This window comes from Somniosus microcephalus, chromosome 4 (genome assembly GCF_052327205.1).
Source record: "Somniosus microcephalus isolate GS21.2 chromosome 4, FLI_Smic_1.0, whole genome shotgun sequence".
In the NCBI taxonomy this organism is placed as follows: Eukaryota; Metazoa; Chordata; class Chondrichthyes; order Squaliformes; family Somniosidae; genus Somniosus; species Somniosus microcephalus.
The window spans coordinates 55,702,675-55,722,921 of NC_140990.1; the positions used below are offsets into that span (position 1 = coordinate 55,702,675).

General features: G+C 48.0%; 2 pseudogenes; one reads left to right on the forward strand and one right to left on the reverse strand.

Moving 5' to 3' along the window:
- The window catches only part of LOC147118938 (uncharacterized), a 79,815-nt pseudogene that overhangs the window by 1,289 nt on the left and 58,279 nt on the right, over positions 1-20,247 (forward strand).
- Positions 18,901-19,746, reverse strand: LOC147118939 (uncharacterized; annotated as a pseudogene).

Below are 20,247 nucleotides of genomic sequence, written 5' to 3' on the forward strand. Positions count from 1 at the left end.
GGCAAAAACAGGAAGGCAGATTATTATTTGAACCGCTACGAAAAACAATAAGAATAAAACCGGACGGACCACCCGGCATCGACCTCAGCACCAGAAACGACAACGGCAAACCCAGCCCTGTCGACCCTGCAAAGTCCTCCTTACCAACATCTGGGGGCTTGTGCCAAAATTGGGAGAGCTGTCCCACAGACTAGTCAAGCAACAGCCTGACATAGTCATAATTACTGAATCATACCTTACAACCAATGTTCCAGACACCACCATCACCATCCCTGGGTATGTCCTGTCCCACTGGCAGGACAGACCCACCAGAGGTGGTGGCACCGTGGTATACAGTCGGGAGGGAGTAGCCCTGGGAGTCCTCAACATTGACTCAGGACCCCATGAGGTCTCATGGCATCAAGTCAAACATGGGCAAGGAAACCTCCTGCTAATTACCACCTACCGCCCTCCCTCAGCTGATGAATCAGTACTCCTTCATGTTGAACACCAATTGGAAGAAGCACTGAGAGTAGCAAGGGCACAAAATGTCCTCTGGGTGGGGGACTTCAATGTCCATCACCAAGAGTGACTCGGTAGCACCACAACTGACCGAGCTGGCTGAGTCCGAAAGGACATAGCTGCCAGAATGGGTCTGTGACAGGTGGTGAGGGAACCAACAAGAGGGAAAAACCTACTTGATCTCGTCCTCACCAATCTACCTGTTGCAGATGCATCTGTCCATGACAGCATTGGTGGAAGTGACCACCGCACAGTCCTTGTGGAGACGAAGTCCCGTCTTCATGTTGAGGATACCCTCCACCGTGTTGTGTGGCACTACCACCGTGCTAAATGGGACAGATTTCGAACAGATCTGGCAACTCAAAACTGGGCATCCATGAGGCGCTGTGGGCCATCAGCAGCAGCAGAATTGTATTCAACCACAATCTGTAACCTCATAGCCCGGCATATCCCTCACTCTACCATTACCATCAAGCCGGGAGATCAACCCTGGTTTAATGAAGAGTGCAGGAGAGCATGCCGGGAACAGCACCAGGCATACCGAAAAATGAGGTGTCAACCTGGTGAGGCTACAACACAGGACTACTTACATGCCAAACAACGGAAGCAACATGCGATAGGCAGAGCTAAGCAATCTTACAACCATCAGATCAAATCAAAGCTCTGCAGTCCTGCCACATCCAGTCGTGAGTGGTGGTGGACAATTAAACAGTTAACAGGAGGAGGAGGCTCCAAAAATATCCCCATCCTCAATGATGGTGGAGCCCAGCACGTGAGTGCAAAAGACAAGGCTGAAGCATTTGCAACTATCTTCAGCCAGAAGTGCCGAGTGGATGATCCATCTCGGCCTCCTCCTGAGGTCCCCAGCATCACAGATGCCAGTCTTCAGCCCATTCAATTCACTCCACGTGATGTCAAGAAACGGCTGAAGACACTGGATACTGCAAAGGCTATGGGCCCTGACAACATTCCGGCAATAATGCTGAAGACTTGTGCTCCAGAACTAGCTGTGCCCCTAGCCAAGCTGTTCCAGTACAGCTACAACACTGGCATCTACCCGGCAATGTGGAAAATTGCCCAAGTATGTCCTGTCTACAAAAAGCAGGACAAATCCGACCCGGCCAATTACCGTCCCATCAGTCTACTCTCAATCATCAGCAAAGTGATGGACAGTGTCGTCGACAGTGCTATCAAGCGGCACATACTCAGCAATAACCTGCTAACTGACGCCCAGTTTGGGTTCCGCCAGGGCCACTCAGCTCCTGACCTCATTACAGCCTTGGTCCAAACATGGACAAAAGAGCTGAACTCAAGAGGTGAGGTGAGAGTGACTGCCCTTGACATCAAGGCAGCATTTGATCGAGTGTGGTATCAAGGAGCCCTAGCAAAACTGAAGTCAATGGGAATCAAGGGGAAAACTCTCCATTGGTTGGAATCATACCTAGCACAAAGGAAGTTGGCTGTGGTTGTTGGAGGTCATTCATCTCAATCACATGACATCACTGCAGGAGTTCCTCAGGGCAGTGTCCTAGGCCCAACCATCTTCAGCTGTTTCATCAATGACCTTCCCTCCATCATAAGGTCAGAAGTGGGGATGTTCGCTGATGATTGCACACTGTTCAGCACCATTCGAGACTCGTCAGATACTGATGCAGTCCGTGTCCATATGCAGCAAGACCTGGACAACATTCAGACTTGGGCTGACAAGTGGCAAGTAACATTCGCACCACACAAGTGCCAGGCAATGACCATCTCCAACAAGCGAGACTCTAACCATCTCCCCTTGACATTCAATGGCATTACCATCGCTGAATCCCCCACCATCAACATCCTGGGCAATTAGGGATGGGCATTAAATGCAGGCCTAGCCAGCCAGCGATGCCCACATCCCATCAATGCATAAAAAAAAGATTGGGAGAAGGGGAAGTGCAAAGAGACCTGGGTGTCCTTGCGTACCAGTCGCTGAAGGTAAGCAAGCAGGTGCAGCAGGCGGTTAAGAAGGCAAATAGTATGTTGGCCTTCGTAGCAAGAGGGTTCGAGTACAGGAACAAGGATGTCTTGCTGCAGTTGTACAGGGCCTTGGTGAGACCGCACCTTGAGTATTGTGTGCAGTTATGGTCACCTTATCTAAGGAAGGATGTTCTTGCCATGGAAGGAGTGCAGCGAAGATTCACCAGGCTGATACCTGGGATGGCAGGAATGACGTATGAGGAGAGATTGTGTCAATTGAGCTTATACTCACTGGAGTTCAGAAGATTGAGAGGGGATCTCATTGAAACCTATAAAATTCTGTGAGGCCTGGACAGACTAGATGCAGGAAGGATGTTCCCGATGACCGGGGAGTCCAGAACCAGGGGTCATAGTCTAAGGATAAGGGGTAAGCCATTTAGGACTGAGATGAGGAGGAATTTCTTCACCCAGAGAGTGGTGAACCTGTGGAATTCTCTGCCACAGAGGGCGGTGGAGGCCAGTTCATTAAATATATTCAAGAAGGAGTTGGATATATTTCTTAAGGCTAAAGGGATCAAGGGATATGGGGAGAAGGCAGGGACAGGGTACTAAATTTGGATGATCAGCCATGATCTCATTGAATGGCGGAGCAAGCTCGAGGGGCCGAATGGCCTACTCCTGCTCCTATATTCTATGTTTCTATGTAACATGTCCGTGTGCCTGCCCTGGGAGTGTTTGATGGGACAGTGTAGAGGGAGCTTTACTCTGTATCTAACCCGTGCTTTACCTGCCCTGGGAGTGTTTGATGGGGCAGTGTAGAGGGAGCCTTATTCTGTATCTAACCCATGCTGTACCTGCCCTGGGAGTGTTTGATGGGACAGTGTAGAGGGAGCCTTACTCTGTATCTAACCCATGCCGTACCTGCCCTGGGAGTGTTCGATGGGACAGTGTAGAAGGAGCTTTACTCTGTATCTAACCCGTGCTGTACCTGCCCTGGGAGTGTTTGATGGGACAGTGTAGAGGGAGCTTTACTCTGTATCTAACCCATGCTGTACCTGCCCTGGGAGTGTTTGATGGGACAGTGTAGAGGGAGCTTTACTCTGTAGCTAACCCGTGCTGTACCTGCCCTGGGAGTGTTTGATGGGGCAGTGTAGAGGGAGCTTTACTCTGTATCTAACCCATGCTGTACCTGCCCTGGGAGTGTTTGATGGGGCAGTGTAGAGGAAGCTTCACTCTGTATCTACCCCGTGCTGTACCTGCCCTGGGCGTGTTTGATGGGACAGTGTAGAGGAAGCTTTACTCTGTATCTACCCCGTGCTGTACCTGCCCTGGGAGTGTTTGATGGGACAGTGTAGAGGGAGCTTTACTCTGTATCTAACCCATGCTGTACCTGCCCTGGGCGTGTTTGATGGGACAGTGTAGAGGAAGCTTTACTCTGTATCTAACCCGTGCTGTACCTGCCCTGGGAGTGTTTGATGGGGCAGTGTAGACGGAGCTTTACTCTGTATCTAACCCATGCTGTACCTGACTGGAGAGTGCTTCAGGCAGACACTAGGTGCTTCGAACATCCCATTCCCCAGCACTGACATCCATCACCTCGATGAGAACATTTAACCCAAAAATAAGAGAAACCCATCAGTTTCTCCCCGGACACAGATCCGGAGGGACAGTGAGTTTCCTGAACATTTTTGTACGGTGTGCTCGATCGTCCATCCCTTGGTCTGAGCCTTTTGGTGATGATTTGAATTTGATGCCCTCTAGTTCCTGACTCACCGACTGGTGGAAATAGATTTTCCTCATTTACCTGATCAAATTCTGAACACCTCCCTCAGATCTCCAATTACCCTTTGTTCGAATGAAAAGAGCCCCAGTTTCTCTAATCTCTCCTGATAACTAAAGGCTCTCTTCCCTGGTATCATCTCAGTGAATCTCTCTGCACCCTCTCCACGGCCTTGACAGCCTTCCTGGTCTAAGATGCCCCAAAACTTGACACAATATTCTAACTGCAGCCCAACCAATGATTTGTACAGGTTTACATGACCTCTGCCCTTTTGTACTCTACACCCCTATTTATAAAACCGAGGATCCCTCGTGCTTTTTTAAACTACTTTATCAACTTGTCCTCCCACTTTTAAAGGTTTGTGCATCTGAGCCGCTTGTTTCCTACAATACAGCACTGTCAGTGACTACACTTCAAAAGTACTTCATTGGCTGTGAAGCACATTGCGACGTCCTGAGGTGGTGAAAGGTGCTATATAAATGCAAGTCTTTCTTTCTTGTAGGTTTTAGAGATATTAATATAACAAGGCTAAAATTCATTGTCATAAAGTGTCTGATATAATGTGTATTATGGGAAAGAGAAGTTTAGTCTGAGTTAGAAACTCAAACAGGCGTTTCACTGCAGACAGGTCGCCATGGCAACACTGATAAAACATTCCATTCACTGAATCGACTGGTTCGAATCTGTAATCAGATCAGGGGAAAGAACAGGGTGTGCCTGTTATTAACCACAATATAAGCTTAAAGCAGAGTGAGTAATAAAATAGTTTAGATTATAATGTGTGATGTTTATACCTATAGTTGCGAAACTACAAGAAATAACATAATTAACAGCAGGCAGGGTAACTTAAGGATGTTAAGGAAGCACGGTGGCATAGTGGTTAGCACTGTTGCCTCACAGCGCCAGGGACCTGGGTTCGAATCCGGCCTCGGGCGACTGTCTGTGTGGAGTTTGCACATTCTCCCCGTGTTTGCGTGGGTTTTCTCCGGGTGCTCCGGTTTCCTCCCACAGTCCAAAGATGTGCGGGTTAGGTTGATTGGCTATGATAAATTGATCCTTAGTGTTAGGGGGATTAAATACGTGGGGTTACGGGGATAGGGTGGGATATGTGTAGGGGTTACGGGGATCGGGTGGGATATGTGTCGGTGCAGGCTCGATGGGCCGAAATGGCCTCTATCTGCACTGTGGGGTTTCTGTGATTCTGTGAATGAGAACATTACTGAAGAAAAGTAACTGCTGGGAACCAGGGAAAGTGTCCTTGTAAATCACAGATTACAGAACTTCCAGCTGTTTTTTCCACGATTCCTGCCAAAACCCAGCAGAGAAGACAAGGTATAAAAGTGAGGGGATCCTGATGTAAGGGGGCAGTCGGGACTGGAGACGTCGGAGATCAAGCTCAGGGCGCCCGAGGTTCCATCCAGTGGGCAGACCTCGTGTGCAGGAGAGGACAGAAAATCTGCTCATCTTATATTTCCTAATGAGGTATTAAAGTTGGTGACACGAGACTCTCAATTCTGCTAATTAATAAGACAAGGCATTAGCTAGAATCTTACACCCCAAAGTCTCTCTGCTCCTCTAATCCTTTTAAAGTTTTACCCTTTAATGTAGATTTCCTACTTTTTTCTTTCACCCAAAATGCATCACCTTATAATTCTCTGCGTTAAATTTAATCTGACATCTACCGGCCCCATTTACTAACCTGTGTATTCACACTGAAGTCACTTACAGTCCTCTTCACAGCTCCCCACAATCCCTAGTTTGGTCTCATCTGGAGATTTTGATCTTGTGCCCCATATAGCCAAGCCCAGATCATAGGATTATATAGGATATACGGCACAGAAACAGGCCATTTGGCCCAACTGGTCCATGCCGGCGTTTATGCTCCACTCGAGCCTCCTCCCGTCTTTCCTCATCTAAATCGATCAGCATAACCCTCTATTCCCTTCTCCCTCATATGCTTGTCCAGCCTCCCCTTAAATGTATCGATACTATTCGCTTCAACCACTCCCTGTGGTAGCGAGTTCCACATTCTCACCACTCTCTGGGTAAAGAAGTTTCTTCTGAATTCCCTATTGGATTTCTTGGTGACTATCTTATATTGATGGCCTCTAGTTATGCTCTTCCCCACAAGTGGAAACATTCTCTCTCTATCCACTCTATCAAAACCTTTCATAATTTTAAAGACCTCTATTAGGTCACCCCTCAGCCTTCTTTTTTCAGGAGAAAAGAGACCCAGCCTATTCCTCCTTTCCTGATCTGTATACCCTCGCATTTCTGGTATCATCCTTGTAAATCTTCTCTGCACCCTCTCCAGTGCCTCTATATCCTTTTTATAATATGGTGACCAGAACTGTATGCAGTACTCCAAGTATGGTCTAACCAAGGTTCGATACAGGTTTAGCATAACTTCCCTAATTTTCAATTCTATTCCTCTAGAAATAAACCCTAGTGCTTGGTTTGCTTTTTTTATGGTCTTGCTAACTTGTGTCGCAACTTTTAGTGATTTGTGTATTTGTACTCCGAGATCCCTTTGTTCCTCTACCCCACCTAGACTCGCAACCTCCAAGTGATAAGTGACCTCCCCATTCTTCCGACCAAAATGTAATACCTCACACTTATCTGTGTTGAACTTAATTTGCCAATTATTTGCCCATTCTGCAAGTTTATTAATGTCCGCCTCTAATTTGTTGCAGTCCTCCTCAGTATTGATTAGCCCCCCCCTGCAATTTGGTGTCATCAGCAAATTTAGAAATTGTGTTTTTGATTCCAAAGTCTTAATCGTTAATATAAATTGTGACCAGCAATGGTCTCAGCACTGATCCTTGTGGAACACCACTACCCACCTTCTGCCACTGTGAATAGCTACCCTTTACTCCTACTCTGTACTTTCTGTCCTGAAGCCAGCCAGCAATCCATTCTGCTATTTGTCCCCTGACTCTGCATTCTCTGACCTGTTCATCAGTCTATTATGGGGTACCTTATCAAAGGCCTTTTGAAAATCCAGATACAGGAAACTCTCGATTTACCGGCACCTAAATAACCGGAAATCCCTGTTAACCGGCAAAATTCAGGAGTAGGTTCAGGTAAGTTTTACTTCATATTAGTGGCTGTTCCTGGATCTGTGGCCGTGTAACCGGGGTTCCTGCACCTGTTGCTGTGCAACAGGGACGCCTGGATCTGTGGCCGTGTACCTTTTACTATACCTCTCTGTAATCCGGACATTTTGATAAACCGGCACCACGCCGGTCCCGTCGGTGCCGGTTAAAAAAGAGTTTCCTGTAAATTACATCTACTGCGTTACCCTTGTCTACTCTCTCTGTTACCTCTTCAAAAAATTTAATAAGGTTGGTGAAGCAAGACTTTCCCTTTCAAAATCCATGTTGACTATTCATTAGTAGGGATTTCATTATTTTTCCTATCACTGATGTTAAGCTGACTGCGCTATAGATCATTTCTTTATATTAAGAGCAATGGTCCCAACACTGACCCTGGGGGACACCACTGTTTACGTCCCTCCAGTCTGAAGAACATCCATTAACCACTACTCTCTATTTTCTGCCCTTTACCCAACTTCCTATCCACGTTGCCCCACTCCCTTTAATACCGTGAGCCTTAATTTGATCAACAAGCCTCCTGTCCGGCACCTTATCAAATACCTTTCTCACTACAATGTGTTATTTCCTGAAATAGTCCCTGCTGTCTGTCCTGAATGAATCCATTTCACTACCAAATGTTGCGATGTTTGCTCCACCCCACAGGGTTTCATCTGTTTAAAGCCACAACAGAAAGGTCCAGTTTTCTCCTGGAGTTTGAGAGAAATCAGGTTTGAAAATGATGCAGAGTTTCAGCCAATGAGGGAACTCCGGGCTGAGCCCCGCCCAGTGGGTGGCGCAAGCCCCGCCCCTCTCACACTCTGATTGGTTGGAGGATCCGCCGCCCGCTCGGTCCTCCAGCCCCATTCCGCTCTTCCTATTGGTCCGGAGCTCCCGTCAATCACCCGGGCAGTGTGTGCTGAGCATGCGCGGACCTTGGCAGCAGCCGCTGACACATCAGGTGAGAGAGCTCAGGGAGCGGGTTCATGAACCCCGGGGGGACGCGGGCCGCTCACACCCCGAGCTCAGGGAGCGGGTTCATGAACCCCGGGGGGACGCGGGCCGCTCACACCCCGAGCTCAGGGAGCGGGTTCATGAACCCCGGGGGGACGCGGGCCGCTCACACCCCGAGCTCAGGGAGCGGGTTCATGAACCCCGGGGGGACGCGGGCCGCTCACACCCCGAGCTCAGGGAGCGGGCTCATGAACCCCGGGGGGACGCGGGCCGCTCACACCCCGAGCTCAGGGAGCGGGTTCATGAACCCGGGGGGACGCGGGCTGCTCACACCCCGAGCTCAGGGAGCGGGATAATGAACCCCGGGGGGAAGCGGGCCGCTCACACCCCGAGCTCAGGGAGCGGGTTCATGAACCCCGGCGGGACGCGGGCCGCTCACACCCCGAGCTCAGGGAGCGGGTTCATGAACCCCGGGGGGACGCGGGCCGCTCACACCCCGAGCTCAGGGAGCGGGTTCATGAACCCCGGGGGGACGCGGGCCGCTCACACCCCGAGCTCAGGGAGCGGGTTCATGAACCCCGGGGGGACGTGGGCCGCTCACTCCCCGAGCTCAGGGAGCGGGTTCATGAACCCCGGGGGGACGCGGGCCGCTCACACCCCGAGCTCAGGGAGCGGGTTCATGAACCCCGGGGGGACGCGGGCCGCTCACACCCCGAGCTCAGGGAGCGGGTTCATGAACCCCGGGGGGACGCGGGCCGCTCACACCCCGAGCTCAGGGAGCGGGTTCATGAACCCCGGGGGGACGCGGGCCGCTCACACCCCGAGCTCAGGGAGCAGGTTCATGAACCCCGGGGGGACGCGGGCCGCTCACACCCCGAGCTCAGGGAGCGGGTTCATGAACCCCGGGGGGACGCGGGCCGCTCACACCCCGAGCTCAGGGAGCGGGTTCATGAACCCCGGGGGGACGCGGGCCGCTCACACCCCGAGCTCGGGGAGCGGGTTCATGAACCCCGGGGGGACGCGGGCCGCTCACACCCCGAGCTCAGGGAGCGGGTTCATGAACCCCGGGGGGACGCGGGACGCTCACACCCCGAGCTCAGGGAGCGGGTTCATGAACCCCGGGGGGACGCGGGACGCTCACACCCCGAGCTCAGGGAGCGGGTTCATGAACCCCGGGGGGACATAAGAACATAAGAAATAGGAGCAGGAGTAGGCCAATCGGCCCCTCGAGCCTGCTCCACCATTCAATAAGATCATGGCTGATCTGATCCTAACCTCAAATCTTCTATCACCCTGCATCCACCCGAACCCATGTGATCTCCCGGGAGAGGCGAAAAACCAGATAAAGACCCAATGGCCAATTTGGGAGAAAAATTGGCGGGCTGCTCACACCCCGAGTGCGGCCCCAGGCCCCATTATTAAAACACTCAACATTATCCCCTCCCCACAACTACCCGCCAGTTTAAGACACAAACTCCGGGACAACCAGGAAGTGCTGGGAAATCCCCAGCGAGTCAGGGAGCGTCTGTAAATGGAGGAGAAATTATTCGTTATTTTGGGGCTTGGTTTGTGTGAATAAATATATCACTAATTTCAGTTAGACTCTTCCGTGTCCCAGCTCCTGTAAAGACTGGCTGGAAAGGGGCCGGACTCTCGGGAGGCTCCACACCGCTGGCTGCTCCTGCGTAAGTGAGCTCCCATCAGATTAATGTGCGTCTGCTGTGTGTGTGTTTAACAAAGTGCCCGAAGCAGTTCCTAAGGTGGGAAACCAGTGAGTGTAGAACTGAACCCAGCCAGTGTCAGCACCTTCAGGAGAGGAGAGGGAGGGGAACCAGTGATTCAAAATGGGGACACATGGGTAACCACTTTGAAAAATTATACCAGAAAAACACACTAAGACCAGAGCAACACCAAATATGCAAAAAACTGGAAAAGCTAGAAATGGCCATAAAAGATAACCAAAACCCGCTAGACGCCATAATAACAGAAAAAGAACTTCTTGAAAAACTCAAGGACCTGCGACCAGGAAAAGCCTGCGGGACAGACGGCATACTAAATGAGATGATTAAACACACAGACAACAAAATGAAACTGGCTATCCTAAAACTCTTCAACTTGGTTCTGAGTGTCGGTTATTTCCCTGATATCTGGAACAAAGGACTCATAACGCCCATATACAAAAGTGGGGACAAAATCGACCCAAACAACTATCGAGGCATCTGTGTAAACAGTAACCTGGGGAAGGTATTCTGTAGCATCATAAACAAAAGACTTATAAACTTCCTTGAGGAGCACAATGTCTTGAGTAAAAGCCAAATTGGATTCCTGCCAAACTATAGAACATCCGATCATATCTTCACCCTACAGACCCTAATTGACAAACACGTTCACCATAACAAAAGCAAAATCTACGCATGCTTTGTAGATTTCCAGAAGGCTTTCGACTCCATCTGGCATGACGGTTTGTTCCTGAAACTTATCGAAAGCGGGGTAGGAGGGAAAACATATGATGTAATTAAATCAATGTATACAAACAACAAATGTGCTGTTAAAATTGGAGACAAACAAACAAAATACTTCCCACAGGGGCGGGGGGTGACACAGGGCTCGCCAATCTCACCGACACTCTTTAATATTTACATAAATGGATTGGCAAAACTACTTGAACAATCTACAGCACCCGGCCTCACCCTATATGAATCCAAGGTTAAATTCCTCCTCTATGCAGACGACCTGGTTCTGCTGTCACCAACTAAAGAGGGTCTACAGCAGAACCTGGACCTGCTGGAGTCGTACTGCCAGACTTGGGCCCTGACAATAAATCCCCAAAAAACCAAAGTCCTTGTGTTCCAGCAAAGATCCAAACATCAGGGACCCAAAATAAATTTCACAGTAGGAACAACCAAAATTGAACAAACCACTAACTACACATACTTGGGCTTAAAAATCAGTTCTATGGGAAACTTCAAACTGGCTGTGAATGAACTGAAAGAGAAAGCAAGAAGGGCTTTCTATGCCATCAAAAAATCAATCCAAATAGAAATCCCAATTAGCATTTGGCTCAAAATTTTCAAATCAGTAATTGAACCAATTGCACTCTATGGCAGTGAGGTATGGGGACCGCTAACTCAACAAGAATTCGCAAAATGGGACAAACACCCAATTGAGATCCTACATGCAGAATTCTGTAAAAGTATCCTCCGGACTCAAAGGAAAACAGTAAACAATGCATGCAGGGCGGAACTAGGCCAATATCCATTAATAATCACTATCCAAAAAAGAGCCACCAAATTTTGGAATCACCTACAAATGAGCAACCCCCAATGCTATCACTACGACGCCCTGAAATGCCAAGAGCTGACCATAAAGAAGAATTCCCTCAGTCAACTAGTCCTGGGACTCAGTGAAGTAACTACTAACAATACTAACAATAACCAGCCCCAGGACAGTGACAGGGTAACACAAAGAATTCGACCCAACACAATCGTCGCTAAGCAAAAGGAAAAATATCTGACATATTGGGCAGAAACAACAAAAACCCAAAGCAAACTCAATTGCTACTTGGCCCTAAACAGACAATACAACATAGCTGATTACCTGACCATGGTAAAGGATAACAAACTGAGAAGAACCTTGACAAGGTACAGACTTAGCGAACATAGCCTAGCGATCGAAAAAGGCAGACACAGGCAGAACAGGCTGCCAAGAGAAGACAGGATATGCTTTCACTGCAGTCAGGGAGTAGTGGAGACAGAGATGCACTTCCTCACAGCCTGTGGAAAATATCAGGACATCAGGGAGAATTTCTACCAAAAATTCTCACAAATATGCCCTGAATTCAGAAATCTGAATGACAACCAAAAACTCCCATTCCTACTGGGAGAGGAGAGAAGCTGTGTAACACTGGCGGCACACTATGTTACAGCTTGCCATGAACAGAGGGACAACCAGTAAACTAAGAAAAGAATATATATAAACAATGCGAATGTATATTTATACACTCAGGGATATACCTGTTTATACACTGTATGAATAGAACTGCATTTATGTGCTCAACCATAAATGTATTTTGATGCTTTGGCAACATAAGATGTAACTTATCATGCCAATAAAGCGATTTGAATTGTGAATTGTGAGTGTAGAACTGAACCCAGCAAGAGTCAGTACCTTCAGGGGAGGAGAGGGAGGGGAACCAGTGAGTGTAGAATTGAACCCAGGGAGAGTCAGCACCTTCAGGAGAAGAGAGAGAGGGGAACCAGTGAGTGTAGAACTGAACCCAGCCAGAGTCAACACCTTCAGGGGAGGGGAACCAGTGAGTGTAGAACTGAACCCAGCCAGAGTCAGCACCTTCAGGGGAGGAGGAAACCTGGGAGCAGATGAATAAATGTTGGAGATGGTGCGATGGGTTTGGATTTCAGCACAGGGAGGAGGGAGAGTGTGTGGGACGGGGATTTACAGCTTTGAGGGAACAAGAGAAGAAAGAATGTTCCATAGAAACTAGAATTGTACGTCCTGTACTTAGTGATGAATTTTGTAAACTCCTTTCACAGGGTGTTAGAAAGGGAGGATCTGCTGATGCGAAACTCAAACCAAACATCACGTCAAGATCTGACAGAGTCACTCCATTCATCAGGACCTGAGTATCATCGGCCTTTGAATGTGGAAGGAGAAATGTTTGTCTGTTCTGTGGAAAGAGCTTTGACCAGTTACACAGCCTGAAAAAACATCGCACCATTCACAGCGGGGAGAAACCGTACACGTGTTCTGTGTGTGGACGAGGCTTCAACTGATCGTCCAACCTGGAGAGACACAAGGACACCCGCACCGCGGAGAAACCGTGGAAATGTGGGGACTGTGATAAGGGATTCAATTACCCATCTGAGCTGGAAACTCATCGAAGCAGTCACACTGGGGAGAGGCCGTTCACCTGCTCTGTGTGTGGGAAGGGATTCACTAAATTATGCCACTTTCTGACACACCAGCGAGCTCACACTGGGGAGAGACCATTCACCTGCTCTGTGTGTGGGAAGGGATTCACTAACTCCTCCAGCCTCGCTGCACATAAACTTCTTCACTCTAATAAGAGATCGTTTAAATGTTCTGACTGTGAGAAAAGCTTTAAAAGCAGAAAGCATCTGATGCAACACCAACGCACTCTCACCGGGGAGAGGCCGTTCACCTGTTCCGTGTGTGGGAAGGGATTCACTCGGTTATCCAGCCTCGCTGTACACCAGCTTGTTCACACTGATAAGAGACCATTTAAATGTGCTGACTGTGAGCAGAGCTTGAAAAGCAGAAGGGATCTGCTGAAACACCAACGCACTCACACTGGGGAGAGACCGTTCACCTGCTCCACATGTGGGAAGGGATTCACTCGTTCATCCCACCTTCTGACATACCAGCATATTCACACTGGGGAGAGGCCATTTCCCTACTCCGTGTGTGGGAAGGGATTCACTCAGTCATCTGACCTGCTGAAACACCAGCGAATTCACAAGTGACTGCAGGGGTTTGATTCTGCTGTTATTGCTGCTGTTAATCACATCCAGGACTGAACCATGTTCATTCTGACATAGAAACATAGAAGATAGGAGCAGGAGTAGGCCATTCGGCCCTTCGAGCCTGCTCCGCCATTCAATGTGATCGTGGCTGATCATCCAAACTCAGTACCCTGTCCCCGCCTTTTCCCCATATCTCTTGATTCCTTCAGCCTCAAGAAACATATCCAACTCTTTCTTGAATATATTTAATGAACTGGCCTCCACCGCCCTCTGTGGCAGAGAATTCCACAGGTTCACCACTCTCTGGGTGAAGAAATTCCTCCTCATTTCAGCCCTAAATGGCTTACCCCTTATCCTTAGACTATGACCCCTGGTTCTGGACTCCCCAGCCATCAGAAACATCCTTCCTGCATCTAGTCTGTCCAGACCTGACAGAATTTTATAGGTTTCGATGAGATCCCCTCTCAATCTTCTAAACTCCAGTGAGTATAAGCCCAATCGACACAATCTCTCCTCATACGTCATTCCTGCCATCCCAGGTATCAGCCTGGTGAATCTTCGCTGCACTCCCTCCATGGCAGGAACGTCCTTCCTCAGGTATGGTGACCAAAACTGCACACAATACTCGAGGTGCAGTCTCACCAAGGCCCTGTAAAACTGTAACAAGACATCCTTGTTCCTGTACTCGAACCCTCTTGCTACGAAGGCCAACATACCATTTGCCTTCTTAACCGCCTGCTGTACTTGCATGCTTACCTTCAGCGACTGGTGCACAAGGACACCCAGGTCTCTTTGCACTTCCCCTTCTCCCAATCTATTGCCATTCAAATAATAATCTGCCTTCCTGTTTTTGCCACCAAAGTGGATACCCTCACATTTATCCACATTATAGTGCATTTGCCATGTTTCTGCCCAATCACCCAACCTGTCCAAATCGTACTGGAGTTTCCCGACATCCTCCTTGCAGCTTATCCTCCCACCCAGCTTTGTGTCATCTGCAAATTTGGAGATATTACACCCAATTCCCTCATCCAGTTCATTAATATATATTGTGAACAGCTGGGGTCCTAGGACCGATCCTTGCGGTACCCCACTAGTCACTGCCTGCCACTCGGAAAACGACCCATTTATTCCAACTCTTTGCTTTCTGTCTGCCAACCAGTTCTCTATCCAAGTCAATATCTTGCCCCCAATCCCATGTGCCTTAATTTTGCACCCAATCTCTTGTGTGGGACCTTATCGAAAGCCTTCTGAAAGTCCAAATACACCACATCCACTGGTTCTCCCTTATCTATTTTACCAGCTACATCCTCAAAAAATTCCAGTAGATTAGTCAAGCATGATTTACCTTTTGTAAATCCATGTTGACTTTGTCCGATCCTGTCACTGCTTTCCAAGTGCTCTGCTATTACATCTTTTATAATAGACTCTAGCATTTTCCCCACTACCGATGTCAGGCTTACCGGTCTATAATTCCCCGCTTTTTCTCTACCACCTTTTTTGAATAGTGGGGTAACATTAGCTACACTCCAATCCATGGGTACCGTTCCAGAGTCTATCGAGTTCTGGAAGATGATCAGTAATGCACCTACTATCTCTAGGGCCACTTCCTTAAGTACCCTGGGATGTAGACCATCAGGCCCTGGGGATTTATTGGCCTTCAGTCCCATCAATTTTCCAAACACCATTTTCCTACAAATACTGATTTCTTTCAGTTCCTCGCTTTCATCAGACCCTATGTTCCCCGGCATCTCTGGGAGGTTATTTGTGTCCTCCTTTGTGAAGACAGAACCAAAGTATGCATTTAGTTGGTCTGCCATTTCCTTGTTTCCCATTATAAATTCCCCCGATTCTGACTGCAAGGGACCTACGCTTGACTTCACTAATCTTTTTCTCTTCACATATCTATAAAAGCTTTTACAGTCAGTTTTTATGTTCCCTGCTAGCTTACTCTCATATTCTATTTTCCCTTTCTTAATTAATCCCTTTGTCCTCCTTTGTTGACTCCTAAACTGCTCCCAATCCTCAGGATTATTGCTTTTTCTAGCCAATTTATATGTCCTCTCCTTGGATCTTATGCTATCCCTAATTTCCCTTGTTAGCCACGGTTGAGTCACCTTTTTTGTTTTATTTTTGCGCCAAACTGGGATGAACAAATTCTGTAGCTCATCCATTCGGTCTTTGAATGTTTGCTGGGGTTTGTTTCTGCTGATGTTAATAACCCCTCTAACTGGGCTGGAGTTTTATATTTTGATATCTGTCGAATAAATCAGCTTTGTTTCAAACACACAGTGTGTTGAGTCTTTGAGATCTCCAAGATAAGAGGAGACTAATGGATGTCCTGTTACCGACTGCTCCATTTTTGGGCATTTTCTCCTTTCTAACTCTAGATTATTTCAGTTCTCTACCTTCGGTTACTCTCATGGACAAGTCCCAACACCCTATACCTTCCAGAGTGCCTCTCCTAGCCTTGGTATCCAGGGAAGGTATCGGTAACACGCCCGGGATCACTAAACACAAAGCCCAGTCTGTTAATCTGTCGGCTACTGGACTTAGCATGTGCCCCACAGCATCTCTCTCACCTTCGATATGTGAATAGAGCATCACGCCTGAGAACCTGGTTTTCAATTTAAATGCACTCAGCAAATGTATTGAACAAGAGATGAACAAGTAAACAGATCAGGGCCCAATCCTCCAGCTCTATATTGTAGGCCGATGAGACTCTGTTAAGGTGCCATGTGCTGCTGGACCGCTCTGCATTGTGCCTCTAATGAAAATAACTGAAGATTTGTCCCAGTGTAACCTTTGCTGTCATGAAATGAGTGTGTCTTTGAATGAGCCACACGTCCTTGCTCATGTCGGCTGCAATTGTGTAGAAAGGGGGTGTGTAAAGAGATGGTCTGTATATGGAGATGTGAAACAAGGAAACCGTGTGTGTCACAGTCAGAACAATGCACAGGTATCCTTGTGGTTATGGTTTGGGCAGGGCCAGATCAATAATGTAGTAAACAAGTTAAATATAAATATCACCAGTGTAGTCGCAGCTTGTTAGAACAGACCTGGGGAGAAGAGAGCTCTGAATCCACTGTATTATCTCTGTTCTCTGGATCGGGTAACTATACGCTCTCTGTATTTTTGCAGTGCTGTTAATAAAGTCAATAAAAGACAATCTGTTGTTGTGAGCTTGATTATCTGGCATCTGAAACAACAAGATTCAATTTTTAGAGGCAACAAGATGAACAAGTAAACACATCACGACCCAATACTCCAGTTCTATTTTCACCGGAGAAAGTCTGTTATCACACTACTCGAGTGGACAGAATAAAGAAAGACCCCAACTAGAAGAACCTCTACAATCATTTGTAAATATCTTTCAAATCCTGACTGATATCAATTGTCACTGTACGTTCCATTGAAGTCAATGGAAGGCGAGAGAGGGGCTGGAGAGTAGATGTGAAAGAGAAGTTGGGGTGAGGGGGTTGGAGAGTAGGGGTGAAAGAGGAGTTGGGGTGAGGGGGGTTGGAGAATGACAACAACAACTTGCATTTAGATAGCGCCTTTAACGCAGTAAAACATCCCAAGGTGCTTCACTGTAACGTTATCAAACTATATTTGACTCTGAGCCACATGAGGAGATATTCGGGCCGATGACCAAAAGCTTGTTCAAAGAGGAAGGTTTTAAGGAATGTCTTAAAGCAGGAACGAGAGGTGGAGAGGTTTAGGGAGGGAATTCCAGAGATTGGGACCTTGACAGCTGAAGACACGGCCGCCAATGGTGGAGCGATTAAAATCGGGGATGAGCAAGAGGCCAGAATTGGAGGAGTGCAGAGATCTCAGAGGTTGTAGGGCTGGAGGAGTTTACAGAGATAAGGAGAGGGGAGGCCATGGAGGATTCCTCTGGTGCTGGAATCAAGAACAAGAGGCCAGAATCTTAAAGTTAGAGCTCGGCCATTCAGGGGTGAAATCAGGCAGCACTTTTCCACGCACAGGGGAGTAGAAATGTGGAACTCTCTCCCCCAAAAGGCTGTGGATGCTGGGGGTTGATTGGAGCTTTCAAGACTGAGATGATGGATTTTTGTGAGGTAATTGTTCCAAGGGATGTGGAATAAAGGCGGGTAAATGGAGTTAAGATACGGATCAGCCCTGATCTAATTGAATGGTGGAGCAGACTCGAGGGGCTGAATGGCCTCCTCCTGTTCCTAATGTTCCTGTGACACACTCAGAAATACCCCGGAGCACTGAAATCCCACTGGGCCCCAGCACATGCTCAATGGAAAGCCCAGGTCAAGGGCAAACCCAGCGTGCCCTCTCTGAACCCGGTTTGCTGCTCCCTCTGTGCCCAGCACTGCCGGCGCCCCCGGCACACGGCAGTGGAATTTCAAAAGAAGGAAGGAATCTGTCAGCATTTGAAAGGCTTTTAGAAAGAATTCAAGGTGTTTTCAGAGAGTTGGGATCTTTCTCTACTCTCGGGGAGTTAGATATCAGCCTTTCTCCTGTGAATATCGAGCTGCCTTATAGGGCCGTGATCATCTTTGAAAGAGCTGCCAATTAGTCTCACTCCCCGGCCATTTCCCCATAGCCCTGCAAACTTTTCCTTTAAGTAGATCCAATTCCCTTTTGAAAGTTACGATTGAATCTGCGTCCACCCCCTTTCAGACAGTGCATTCCAGATCACAACAACTCACTGAGTGAAAAATGTCTCATCTCCCCTCTGGCTTTTTGTCCATTATTTGATGTGACGTGTTTACTTGTGAAATATATTTTCTGAGTGGAATTAAATTGAAAACCAGGTACTGAGGCGTGATTCTCTATTCACACATCGAAGGTGAGAGAGATGCTGTGGGTCACACACTAAGCCCAGTGGCTGAAAGTGATTTAACAGACTGGGTTTTGTGTTTAGTGATCCCGGGTGTGTTACCGATACCTTCCCTGGATACCAAGGCTAGGAGAGGCACTCTGGAATGTATGGGGAGCTGGGACTTGTCCATGAGAGTAACTGAAGGTATGAGAACTGAAACAACCTAGAGTTAGAAAGGAGAAAAGGCCCAAAAATGGAGCAGTCGGTAACAAGACATCAATTAGTCTCCTCTTATCTTGGAGAAATCAAATACTCGACACACTGTGTGTTTGAAAGAAAGCTGATTTATTTGACAGATATCAAAATATTAAACTCCAACCCAGTTATAGGGTTATTAACATCAACAGAAACAAACCCGGACTGCCAGAATGAACATGGTTCAGTCCTGGATGTGATTAACTGCAGCAATAACAGCAGAATCCAACCCCTGCAGTCACTTGTGAACTCTCTGGTGTTTCAGCAGGTTAGATGACTGAGTGAATCCCTTCCCACACACGGAGCAGGTGAACGGCCTCTCCCCAGTGTGAACTTGCTGGTGTACAATGAGGTTGCATGAATGCCTGAACCTCTTCCCACAGTGAGAGCAACTGAATGGTGTCTCGTCAGTGTGAACTCGCTGGTGTGTCAGCAGGTTGGATGACTGAGTGAATCCCTTCCCACACACGGAGCAGGTGAACGGTCTCTCCCCAGTGTGAACTCGCTAGTGTCTCAGATGTTGGGAAGAACAAATGAATCCCTTCCCACAGACGGAGCAGGTGAACAGCCTCTCCCCAGTGTGAACTCGCTGGTGTACAATGAGGTTGCAAGAATACCTGAACCTCTTCCCAGTGAGAGCAACTGAATGGTCTCTCATCAATGTGAACTCGCTGATGTTGAATTAGTCCCTCAGAACTTTTAAAGCAGTTCCCACAAGCAGCGCATTCAAAAGGTCTCTCATCACTGTGAACTCGCTGGTGTGATCAGAGGGCAGATGAGTGAGTGAATCCCTTCCTACACACGGAGCAGGTGAACAGTCTCTCCCCGGTGTGACTGTGTCGATGAGTTTCCAGCTCAGATGGGTAATTGAATCCCTTCCCACAATCCCCACATTTCCACGGTTTCTCCATGGTGCGCGTGTCCTTGTGTCTCTCCAGGTTGGATGATCAGTTGAAGCCTCGTCCACACACAGAACACATGTACGGTTTCTCCCCGCTGTGAATGGTGCGATGTTTTTTCAGGCTGTATAACTCTTCCCACAGTCAGTGCACTGGAACACTCTCACTCGGGTGTGTGTGTCTCAGTGCTTTTCCAGTCACACTGATGTGTGAAATCTTTTTCCACAGACAGAACAGACAAACATTTCTCCTTCCACATTCAAAGGCCGATGATATTCAGGTCCTGATGGATGGAATGTTGGGGTGATGTTTGGTTTGAGTTTCCCGTCTGCAAATCCTCCCCTTCTAATACCCTGTTAAAGGAGTTTACAAAAGTCATCACTGTAAGTACTGGATAGAAATTCAGAACAGACAATTCTTGTTTCTATGGAACATTCTTTCCCCTCTTGTTCCCCCAAAGCTGTAAATCCCCGTCCCACACACTCTCCCTCCTCCCTGTGCTGAAATCCAAACCCAT